Source organism: Papio anubis, chromosome 14 (genome assembly GCF_008728515.1).
Source record: "Papio anubis isolate 15944 chromosome 14, Panubis1.0, whole genome shotgun sequence".
In the NCBI taxonomy this organism is placed as follows: domain Eukaryota; kingdom Metazoa; phylum Chordata; class Mammalia; order Primates; family Cercopithecidae; genus Papio; species Papio anubis.
Genome location: NC_044989.1, coordinates 98,162,728 through 98,175,218, shown reverse-complemented (window position 1 = coordinate 98,175,218; position 12,491 = coordinate 98,162,728). Strand labels below are relative to the sequence as shown.

The following is a 12,491-nucleotide window of genomic DNA, read 5'->3' as shown; positions in this document are numbered from 1 at the left end:
GGAAAAGAGATTGCTACACTGCGGATGGCTCCTGCTTGTGAAGGCAGCCTGTGCCAGTGCTGATTGCCCTAGGCCTGCTTGACGGCCCCGCCCGCTTCCTTCCTGCTTTCTCCACGTGGCCGCAGCCCCGGCCCCCGAGAGTGCACAGTTCAGCCCCGCTTGCATCTGGGCACTTCTTGCCCCTGTGCACAGAGCTTTCCTCTGCCCAAGTTCACCGGCTGTCTGGCTCTTTGCAACTCTTGATTTAGGGGTGTGTGTGTGTGTGTGTGTGTGTGTGTGTGTGTGTTGGTTTGGTTTGTTTTTTTGTTGTCGTTGTTGTTTTGAGACAGGGTCTCACTCTGGGCCCCAGGCCTGGGTGCAGTGGTGCGATCACAGCTCACTGGAGCCTCGAACTCCTGGGCTCAAGCGTTGATTTAGTTCTTTGGAAGGCGCTGTGGAGTCTTCCCCTAGGGTATTTCCTGTGAGTCTTGACAGCCGCCACCAAAACCCCAGAAAAAAACTACACCACGCGGTGCAAGGTCTGCAGTTTGGATTTGGGTGTTTGAATGGTGGCTTTCTCCCCGTTCCTTGCGTGGGAATGCGATGTCCCTTGCGCCCCACTCGGTGGCACATCCTCTCCATTTCTCCTCGCCTGCGACTGTGACAAGCCTGCGGTCGCACATTGTCAGCGATTGTGGGAAAGGGCCGCGAGCCTTTCCGCCGCTCCCGGCCGCCCTAATGAGGGAACAATCGGGCTACACGGCGCTGGCGGCGGGGTCAGGCGCGGCGTCCCGCACAATGGGCGCGGCGCCCGAGCCCCTGACAGCGCCATAAATTGGCCGTGCAAAGCCGAGCGCTAGGTGGTCCCCCCTGGAGAAAAGAGCCGCCGCCGAGGGCGCGAAAAGGCGAGTCCGGGAGCCCGCCAGGGAGCGAGTGGCGCGTTTTCCAGATCACCTTGTTGGAACTTAGCGTAGCAGAGGTCAGACGAGAGGGACAATAGCAGGGTCCCGGGGTGAATTCCAGGAGGGAAGCTGAGCCCAGCTCCCAGGTCGAGCTGAATGAATGAGGTGAGAGCTGAAGTCGGAGAACCCAGGGGGCCCCAGAGTCAGAAGGTCGCGGGGTCTCAGAGCTGGAGCCCCAGGAAGCCCAGGCTGAGGCCCCCACCCTTGCCCCGGAGAGAAAGGAAAGGCCCCCGGCCTGAGGGAGAGATTTCTGCTGCTCCCAGTCAGCTTTTCCCCCACTTTTTTCTTTCTTATCTTTTTTTTTTTTTTCCTTTTTTAATATATTTTAGTACAGATCTTGTCAGACGGGGACAAGATGAGAAAATCACTAGATGTGGGTGGTGTTTCTCATGGAAGACATACATATAATGCAAAGTACCTTTTGAAGTGTTTTTATTTTAAACCAGAACAGTTTTCTAAGTGGAAAAAATGATTTTTTTTTTTCAATTTCAGAGAAATAAATGACATAAGGTTGCTCTTTCTGGTTTTTATTTAGCGTCAATATGCTCTTTTTTTTTTTTTTTTTTTTTTTTTTTTTTTTTTTTTTTAATTTCTCCAGGGAACAGACAGAGAAATAGAGGGAGAAGGAGGGCTGGAGAGAGAGGGACTCTTATATGAGGCTTTCAGTGAGATTTTAACTGGGAAAAAAATGTATGTTAAAAAGAGTTAGACAAAATAACATCGATAAATGTAGCCAGGTATCTGGTTTTCATAGTGTGGTTCAGGAGTTTCTGTTTATTGCAGGCTTGGGGCTGCCAAACTCCTTAGCCTGTCATATTCTCCCCAAACTCATGAATTTCAATCAAATGAGCCCAAAGAGTTGATTGCTAGACATGGTAACTATTTACCTCTGAAACTGTGTTTGCACATGCTGAGGTTGAAGGAGCTTCTCTTTTTCTTAATTATTTTGGAGGTCAGAATATGATCATGTAGAGGACAGAGCTGAACACAGGACAGGTGATGAGAGTGTGGGAGATTTACTACTACCCTAAGCAATAGCACATTCTGCTGGGTGCTGAGAATTTGAGGGGCCCCTGAGCTCCATATCCTCTTTAAGATTTCCAAATCACATCACACAAGGACTCGCACGAGGCCCAAGCTATGCTGTTAAAAATGAGAAGAGCCGGGGACGGTGGCTCAGGCCTGTAATCCCAGCACTTTGGGAGGCCGAGGCGGGTGCATCATGAGGTCAGGAGTTCGAGACCAGCCTGGTCAGCATGGTGAAACCCCATCTCTACTAAAAATAGAAAAATGAGCCAGGTATGGTGGCGCACACCTATAGTCCCAGCTACTCCGGAGGCTGAGGCAGGAGAATTACTTGAACCCAGGAGGCAGAGGTTGCAGTGAGCCAAGATCGCGCCACTGCACTCCAGCCTGGGCGATAGAGGGAGACTCCATCTCAAAAAAAAAAAAAGAGAGAAGAAAGACAGTGATTATAAAGCCTGCCTTCCTGGTCTACTCTACTGTGGCTGGACAGTTCGATTTCCACAGCTCCAAGGTACAAGGTGCAAGAGTTAAGGTGGTTGATTGGTCCCCAGCCTCAGCGACAAGAGGTGAGCAGAGGGGACACAGGCCAGTGACGTTGCTTGTTCAACCTGATTCCCTTCACCCTCCCAGAGGCAGGGGAACCGCCCCCCCACCCCACAGTGATAATGTCTCTCAAGCTTCCTCCTGTGTTGGGTAGAGAGGAAGTAGTCACACACAAAAGAAGAGGTGGTGGGTAGGTAGGGAAGGGGGAACTATAAATAATCCAAAGAGGTGGCTAGAAAGGCAGAGAGGAGATGATGGGAGAGAGAAAGGTTATGCTTCCATATAAAAGGCATGAGCCACTTGACTTGGGGTAATCTGAAGGATCTTTTGTTTGCTTCATTGATTTTCCTTTTTTATCATTCTCTGAAATCTGAAGCCTAGGGTTGCCTAAAAGACGGTGAGTTCTTCTTATCTCCAATTTTTCCTGAGGTAGGAAGAACACTGTGGAGTAAGGAGAAAGCAGATATGAGTAGCCTCTCCAGGAAGCAATGTGACTGAATACTCTATACAAAACCACAAAATTAGATAAATACGTATTTAAGTGTTATTCCTGAAAGCTGGAGAAAAAAATCTTACTTCTAAAGTAAGTCGGATTGAGTTTCTCTGTTAATCTGATTACGTTTGAATACACGTGACTTGCTTCCTGAGGGTGGGTAAGAATTGATAACTTCTTGGAGCAGAGGATTACTAAAAAGCCATTTGGAAGCAAAAAGAACATGATATATGTTCTAAATTAGGGTCCTAAATTAAGTTGAACAACAATTCTGTTCATATCCTTCATGTTCTTTCCAAAGATCCCTATTAAAATTATATTTTTAAATAATGTACATAAAATAGGAGCTAAAACTATATCTTTTAAAATGTAGGGAAATTATCCACAAACAGTATTCTAAATAGGACAAACACAAAATTTCTTTAAAATGGAAAATGGGGGCATGAGAGAAGGAGGAGATAGGAATTTCTAAGTTATAGCATGTTATTCTTTCTGAATACAGTATTGATTTGACATCCACAAAATCAATATGGAAACATATACACATGCAAAATTCCCAAACTCCCCCCAAAATTTGATCTTGAAAACAATACTAGTCTATACTTTAAGAAAACATTGCAAAGGATAATTCATTCTGTTCTTTGATTACTTAAAACTGGAAAATCCTTTTCCACTAATAACCTGTTATTTCAACAGTTTAATTAGTATAGTTTTATACCATTTAACAGTTTTATAGTACCTGGAGTGGTTAAAAAAATTGTAGTGCCAAAATAAGTTTGAAGGATCACTTGGAATTAATATCCCTACAGACTTTGCATTGTACACTGTTTAGTCACTCTGAAGAATTACAAAGACTTTGAAATCACAGCACTTATTTGTGATACTATTAATATTTCTTCTTCACCTCTTATTATGTAAACATACATGAGTGTACAAAAGTACACAGTTTTCCTTTTCACTTGAGTGCATTTCCCATCCCCTAAGGGAAAAGACAAGATACACTTTTGGATTCTTCAATGATGTCATTCAATTGTTTTCCATGTAAATAGCTTGAGTGACTTCTCTGTTTCCCACCTATTTCCAAGTTGTTGGAATAATACATTTAAGTAAGAGAAGGAAAAAATAGAAGAAAAGATATTATTATTCTAACCTTGTATTATAAGCAGGTCACATGTTCTTAAATAATTGTTTAGCAAAGGAATAAGAAAATGTGATGCTTGGAAGAAAGAACGCACTGCCGAGAGGCCTTGTTGCTGAGTGTGCTGAACAATAGACAACCTCTAAGGATGCCTGCCCGCAATTCCAGCTCTGCCATCAATTCACTGTATGCCTTTGGGTAAGTCACTTAACCTTTCTGGGTCTCAGTTTCCCCATGGGCAAAATGGTGGTTATTATAATAGCCCTCTTACCAGTATTTTGCAAAGAACAATGATTACAAATGAATGCAAATCATCTTGTGTGTGTTAAGAATGACATACAAGTGCTAAGAAATAGCATAAGCTTGTAGTTCACAATACATTTTTCCAGAAACAACAGGCACATGTTGCAAGCATAGAATGATAACAAGAATTAAGGACCACCAAGCCAATTACAACCAAGGGAATCCTTTAGAAAGAATTCTTGAGACACTGGACCAAAATGGCCAAGTGGGAAAGGAGAATTAACTCTCATTTTTTAATTTAAATTATTATCAGGAGTAATGTTGGTGTAACAAACCATAACATATACTTAGTTTGAGTTAGTCTAAATTTCTTCTAGAAATATTGATTGAGCATTACATGTTTTCTATGTAGAAAGCAAATACACAACTTAGAGAAGGTATTTCATGTAAAAAAAAATAGGATGTCTTGTTTAGGATTCATAGTGCATATCTTGTTCTGTAATGCAGGAAGATTTCACAGGTAGCTTTTTAAGAGAATGAAAGAACATGTAATGATTAACTAAAAATGTTCAGTAATGCTTTACTTTTGTTTGGACCTAAGTGGAGCAGTCTTTATTTGTACTGTATTTTTTATTAAAATTGAATATTTGACATGCAATAACCTATGCTTTTGCATTCACATTTACTTCTGAAGAATCAAAATTTTCAGGTTTAAAAACAAGTTGTATCTAAAAGCACGCTCAAAGTCATATGCAGTCATATATTCTTTTTAATTAAATCTCAAAGATGAAAAAATGACAAATGAAGAGCATATAATACTTATGATAGCAAAAGTTTCATAGTCTACACACAGACAGAATTATTACAAATCAATAAGACAAACAAGTCAGTAGGAAAAGACAGTTGGAATGAACAAGCAATTAGAAAAAATAATAAATACAATGTCTAACTCACATATGAAACAGTATTTAATCTAAATAATAAACTAACGTTAATATTCTGTGCTACACATCAGGTAGTAGATGAATACATTGATACTTTCTGAAGAAACAACCAGAAGTAACTATCATTCACTATAAAAAGTGCTCTGCCTTTATCCGGACCACTTTATTTCTTGGAATCTGTGGTTAAAAAAAAAAATCATCATCACTATTATTACTGTACCCTAAGATTTAACTATAGGGATAAATATTACAGTGTCATTAAATTAAGTAAACGGGAACAATTCTAAGTGTGTGACACTGGAGTAGTTGGCTAAATACAGTAGGATATGTGTATACCATGCAATGTTATAAAGCTGATAGAAAAGATGCTGTGATGGAGAGGAATGCATGACAAATAGAAGGATATTTAAAACGTGTTAGATGCAAAAACAAGTGAGAAACAACAGACAGTGCATGGTCCCATTTTGAAGAAAGAAAGAAGTATCAGGCAGGATAGGGTAGCGTATGCTGTAATATAACAAAAACACAAAAATGTTAGAGACTTAGAGCAACCAAGGTTTAGTGCTCATCATACTCCAGGTCCTCTTGGCAGCAGGGAGCCCTGCTCCGCATCCCCTCACTGTGTGATCCAAGAATACAACAGTCACTACCTCAAACATGGCCGCACTGCAGCAGAGTCAAACAGCACACCCGAACTGGCCTCCCCAGCCTAGTAGCCACTTGGCGCATGTTGCTATTGAGTACTTGAAATGGGGCTTGGGTGAATTGAGATGGGTATAAGTGCTAAATATATACCTGATTGCAAAGACTTTGTCCGAATTAAAACAGTAATTATAAAAGGATATAAAATACCTCAATAATTTTATATTGATTTCATGTTGAAATTATATTTTCAATATGTTAAAGAAGATATATTGTTAAAATTAATTTCACCTGTTTCTTGTACATTTTTAATGTGTTACCAGAAACTTTAAAATTACACACCTGACTCAAATCTATGGGAGCCACAGTGCCCTAGAGGGTCTTGCACTAGCAATTGAATGCTGTACCTCATTGGCTCGAATCTGTCACATGACCACACATGTGAGGCCAGAAAATGCAATCCCACAATGCAGCTGGAAGACCGCTAACTGGAAATCAATGGTGAAAAGTCCTAAGAAATGCCATAGAAAGAGAAAGAGGCAGGGGGCCGGCAGGGGCCAGAACCAATTTTGGAAAGTATATTTAAGATCATCTGGGTTAAATGTGTGTTACTTGACACCCAAAAATTTACTTGGAAAGCCCTTGAGAATACCTCCAGGATCTGAGCCGTCAACCTCTAAAGCAACCATTAATAAAATGGAGTCATGAGACTGCCCTATAACAGGTTGTGGAGCAAGAAATGTCTCCCATGTCACAATAGTGTGGACAAAGAAGAAGATTAGCAACAATTCGGGCAAAATACGTACACACACACACACATACACACACACACACACAAAGACAGACATTTGAAAACTTTGGTTTGCTGTTGAGCTGCTTCTTCTCTGGGCTACTCTGGGTGGAACACTCCATGGTGAGAAGCAACAGGGATTTATTGACTGATCAGTCAACGAGTATTGTTCTCCTGAGAAAAGCTGAGAGGTCGGCAAATGTACGCAAATGTGCAGGTATGTCCATAAGTATTGAAAACCCTGAAATACACATTCCAAAAACTACACCATCATTGTCATTGGATCCTGGAATCCCATGTCATTTTAAATTATTTTTCCTTATCTTTATTTTCAGATCATCTATAAGATATGAATGATGTTCAGAATTACTTGTCATGCCCTTTGCTTGGGGCTGGAAACAAGATGCAGTCACATAGATTTCAATGGAGTGTGTACTCTAGAGGCAGACTGCCTGGGATCAAAATGCTTGCACAATAACCATTGACAGCTTCCATAATTTATCTCTTCCCAGGTTAATCAACCTGTAAAATGGGGTAATATCTGTTCCTCCCTCATAGGGTTGTGCATAAAAATGTGATGAGATTATAGGTGTAAAGATGTGAGAGCCCGCAGACACCTTTCCATAAATGCTACCTATTATTATTAAATTCTAGCTTTCTTTCAGTTTTCAAATTTAAAGTAAAGACTAAAATCAGCTGAGATATACTCCAATCTCCAGCTAATGTTTGGAGAAGCATTAGTAATATTCCCTTCGTCTTTCCTCATCCTTCCTTTTAAAGAACTCTAACTGGGAACATGCATTTATTTCCCTCATATCTGTACAAGCCATTGATTAGTCAGGAGAGAAATACAAAGACTTTCACATTTTTGCTGCTCTCTCTCCTGAATTAACACTCCACTTCTGAATTTAAGGCAGCAAAACTCCATTCAGTGTTTTAAGAGTGGGTAAAATATATAGAAATGAGAAAAGGTTTGACAAGCATCAATGTGAATGAGACTAGAGAAATAGCATTCTGTATATGAGTGCTTTTCTTCTAAACAGTCTTACCAACTTTCAAGTGATTAGATAGTTTTGTTTCATTCCCTTCAAATTTACAAATTAATATTTTTAAGAGATGGAGTTAATAACCAGTTAAAAACTATAAAGGCTTCCTCAATTGAAGTTCGGAGTTTTGCTATCTGAAACTGACTTAGAGTTACAATAAAAATAGCAATATCATGCAATACTATATTTGTATTTCTCAGTTCAATTGCTTTTTATTTTCAAACAGTATGCAACTAAGACATGCCTGAGTGAAGTTTCCTAGGAGCCAAATAATTAATCCAACATTTATCTGAAATGCTGAACTAACTTGCACAATTCTTCAAATGACTATCACACCTTTGATGGGGATATACAAATTGTTTCAACCTGAGGCTTGAAAAGATGTGTCATAAAGCATTCTGATTAATCAAGAACACGTTGTAATTTGTTGCATTTGGAATGTAGCTACCTAACTTCCTGAATACTTTAATAAAATACCTGTAAAATTACACAATCAAAACTATACCTCCACCAAGCAAAGTGACAGAGATGGTATAACATTTACAAAAGGTAAGAGAAGGGTAAATTTCAAAAGGTTCTAGCTGTTTCTGTACTCTCTGTACTCTTACAGTGAAATCAAGAGCTGAAAAAGATTCTAGGTTTAAAATTCAATTAAAGCAAACACTTTTGACAATTATTTTACTAGTTGATGTAAAAAATACATTTTTTTGGTCTAGTGCTTTCGTTATTTGCCTCTTTTTAATTTTTTCCTATGTATGGTTTTATTTTAAAGTTCCACTGAGGCAATATACATATGCCAGCCAGAAAATGCAGATATTAAGGGATTTTATTCATAACAGGCTAAATTTGTCTCTTGTGAAAGATAAAAACACTTTAAAGTTGATGAGTCTATGATTTTAAGTAAAATCCTCATTCAAATGTGATTGCTTTATAGGTTTAACTCTGGTCAGAGTAATTTGTGTTCTTTCTATATATTACTCCAACTATAATAAAGCTGTTTATGCAAATGTGAAATTGTTGCTATTGCAGAATCTTTCCAACCATGTAAGGTTGTAATGTTAAATTCCCATTCACGATCAAAATTCCACATATTTACAACCTGCAAACATCCAAAATTCACACTTCAACATCTGTGTGGCTGCCAACTTCTCCTGAAATCTACAGCATGCTTTTTTAGAAGTGGAGGAAAAAGAATAAAAAACCTGAGGTAAGTGCAATTCAATAAGTACGCTAAATATTTACCAAATGTTTGTTATGAAATACATTTTATTAACTGATAACACTTAGAAACTGATTAGGGATGCAAAAGCCTTATGAAAAAGTTTGCAGAATTTTTATAGCAGACTCATGAATTTAAAGCATGCCAAAAACACACAGTATGCACAATTCTCGAACACGAGCCTTGGAAGTTTTTCATTTACAATCTTCAGTTTCTCCAAATTCCTTTTGTTCTGCTAACTTTGAAATTGTTCTGACAGTAAGTATTGCGGCACTCTTAATAAAACCTTTATCTTCTCATATTCTCTCTTATGGAAAAAGTCAAAAGTTTCTGTCATATCTAGTATGCTAAATACCTTCAAAGTAAATAACTTAAAATAATGTATAATATTTTCCCAGATCTTTTAAAAATAGTTTAAGTAATGTTTCATGTTTCTGCACATGTTAAGTGGATTATGAATTAGTATTTTAATGGGATTATGAATTATTAAAACTCAGACCATAGTAGGCATAGACAACCCAATTTCTTTTCGAACATCTTTCTTTTCTTTATCACATCTATTATTCCTTCAACCGTATTCTGGTCCCTCTGAATTTGGAGGTATTCGAGGAAGGTGATAGGTTTTGCAGGGAAAGTGCGTAAAACTGTACGCTGCTCCAACACAAGAGCCAGTTGCCGCCTTTTGGAGGAAAAGGAATTACAAGTTACACACAAAAAGTGACTATGTGCTACTCTGCCGCACATCTGGTCACTCTGGAGGGTCTCACTCTGTGTTGGAGCTTGCATCATGATGTCCTCAGTGACTACAGCTCTCTACCCTGGAATCTCTCTATTTTCTAGTCCGTTCCCTACAAGACTCAGATAGAGACATCTCCTCCATCAGGGCTGCCTTGTGTAACACCCCATACTTAACCACTGTGTTTCAAGGACAGCTATCATTTCCCCTGAATAGCATGTTGTAGTCTTATTTCTGCCATTAAATCTGTGTTGCCCTTCATCATGTGGCCTCAGTTTGCTCTTTTGTAAAACATGAATACGTTATAATAATAAGTAACATCTTCCTTGTTATTTGGTCATTATTGCTTCTGTAAATTCCACTGCACCTCCTTCGCTCGCAAGTAATTTTTGTCTAAATGACTAAATGCACATGGAATATTCATACAAGTAAGTTATATCACTGCATTCTGCTGAGGCACAGTTTTGTTATGTTTTGTTTTGATTTTTTTTTTTTTTTTTTGGTTGTATCTTCCAACCAAGTAAAAATAAATACCCCTGGGATGTTGAGGCCCAAAAGGTAAAATGCAGTAGAAATAAATACGAAGCTATGCATTTTAGTTTGAAAATCAGTTCCAGAGAACAGTATTTATGCATCTGACAGGCATTTGTATTAAGCACTCACTAGGTCCAGGCTGGGCTCTGAAGACACAAAGCTTTTTTTTTTGTAAAGTCCCCATAAGTAATAAGCTCACAGGCTTACAGTATTGGCAAGAGGGAAGAGACAGATGATGGACATTTAAAAAATGCAGTACACATTTCAATAAATACTATGAGAGACAAGTACCTATTCTATGAGAGCACAAAAAATGGAGAAATTAATTTTATTCCTGGGAGGGTGGGTGCAGGTTAGGGAAGCCTGAGAGGATTCTAAAAGGGGAGAAAGCTGTCAGGCATTTAGCTAGTAGTGGCTGCTAGCATTGATTCACCCAGCTTCTTGCTAAGATAATTATGAAGATGGAGAAGATAAGAATTCATACTATCACCAGCTAATAAGTTACAGATAGTAATTTGCAGAGCCTATCCAGCCAGGGGCATCCTACTTTTAACCAGGAAACGAAGCTGCCTCTCAGTCTAATAAATGACAGCATCCTGTTCCAGCTAAGCTGATGACACAATTGAAACACTAAGAGAACTATTAAATTACGAAAGCATTTTTTCTTCCAAGAAATATGTAAATAAAATAATGTGGTATTTTTGGCATTAGGGCATTTTTGTTGCCAAAAACTTGAGTAATGTTGTATTGCATCTTTAGAGGAATGACCTAAACCCTTTAGGATTGTTTTCTTTTAATCAATAAAGACTACTAAGGCACCCCGCGGCAGCTGTTACCTACCGCTAAACTCCCCCTTTACGTGCTCTTCCATGTAGAAGCTGTGACTATTCTTGTGCCAGGTGTTCCCAAGAATCATGCCAAAAGTATGCTCTTTAGATGCGCCTAGAAAAAAATGTCCTAAGGAAGTACATTGAAATGTAGGGTGAAATTCTAGGAAATATTTTCCTTTGGACCTTTCTATGTATTTTAAATATTCTACCAAGAAAACACTTTTAAAATCAATCAAAGAAATATCATGTGCTGTTGGGGATTTTTAAAAATTCTATAGGATTATGGCCGGGCAAGGTAGTTCACGCCTGTAATCCCACCACTTTGGGAGGCTGAGGCAGGTGGATCACGAGGTCAGGAGTTCAAGATCAGCCTGGCCAAGATGGTGAAACCCCATCTCTACTAAAAATAAAAAAAAATTAGCTGGACGTGGTGGCACATGCCTGTAATCCCAGCTACTCAGGAGGCCGAGGCAGAGAATTGTTTGATCTCAGGAGGTGGAGGTTGCAGTGAGCCGAGATCGCGCCACTGCACTCCAGCCTGGGCGACAGAGTGAGACTCCGTCTATATATATATATATATATATATATATATATATATATATATATATATGTATACACATACACACACACACACACACACACACTATAGGATTATGATTTTGCTTTTTAAAAACCTGGGGAGGGGGGGAAGTAACCTAAGATACATATAGAACTATAGTGACTTCAGTTTTATTGCATGGTTTGTTTTCTCATATTTTCTTTCCTTTCTTTTTTTTTTTGAGATGGAGCCTCACTCTGTGGCCCAGGCTGGAGTACAGTGGCATGATCTCAGTTCACTGCAACCTCCACCTCCCTGATTCAAGTGATTCTCTTGCCTCAGCCTCCCAAGTAGCTGCGATTACAGGCACACGCCACCATGCCCGGCTAATGTTTTGTATTTTTAGTAGAGACAGGGTCTCACCATGTTGGCCAAGCTGGTCTCATGACCTCAGGTGATCCTCCCACCTCGGCCTCCCAAAGAGCTGGGATTACAGGTGTGAGCCACTGCGCCCAACCTGTTTTCTTGTATTTTCTAAAAGGAGCTTTTACCACTCCTAAAATCGACTGTATGTACACTAACATATTAAGAGCAAATGTCAATGAATGACAATAGACACACAAAAGAAGAGGGAAGACCTAGCAGGGTTGCCCAGGCAGAGGATGGAGGCTGGAGCAGCCTTGGCACAGCACGGGGTACAGCCTGCCCAGAGAATGACTCAGTCCCAGCATCACGAGGGATGGAAAGAATCCTCACCCTTGAGGGCTGGAAGAGGATGGGATTGAGAGCCTAGCTGAAGGTATCTCTCCGAGAAAGGAATAGGGATGG

The 12,491-nt window shown here is 39.6% G+C and overlaps 1 long non-coding RNA gene across 1 annotated transcript; it reads left to right on the top strand.

The window, feature by feature from the left end:
- The first annotated feature begins 330 nt into the window (after positions 1-330).
- Positions 331-8,122, top strand: LOC110741107. The gene is made up of 3 exons (XR_002516807.2): positions 331-1,046; positions 4,197-4,339; positions 8,033-8,122. It is a non-coding gene; the product is annotated as an uncharacterized LOC110741107 (long non-coding RNA).
- The last annotated feature ends 4,369 nt before the right edge of the window (positions 8,123-12,491 follow it).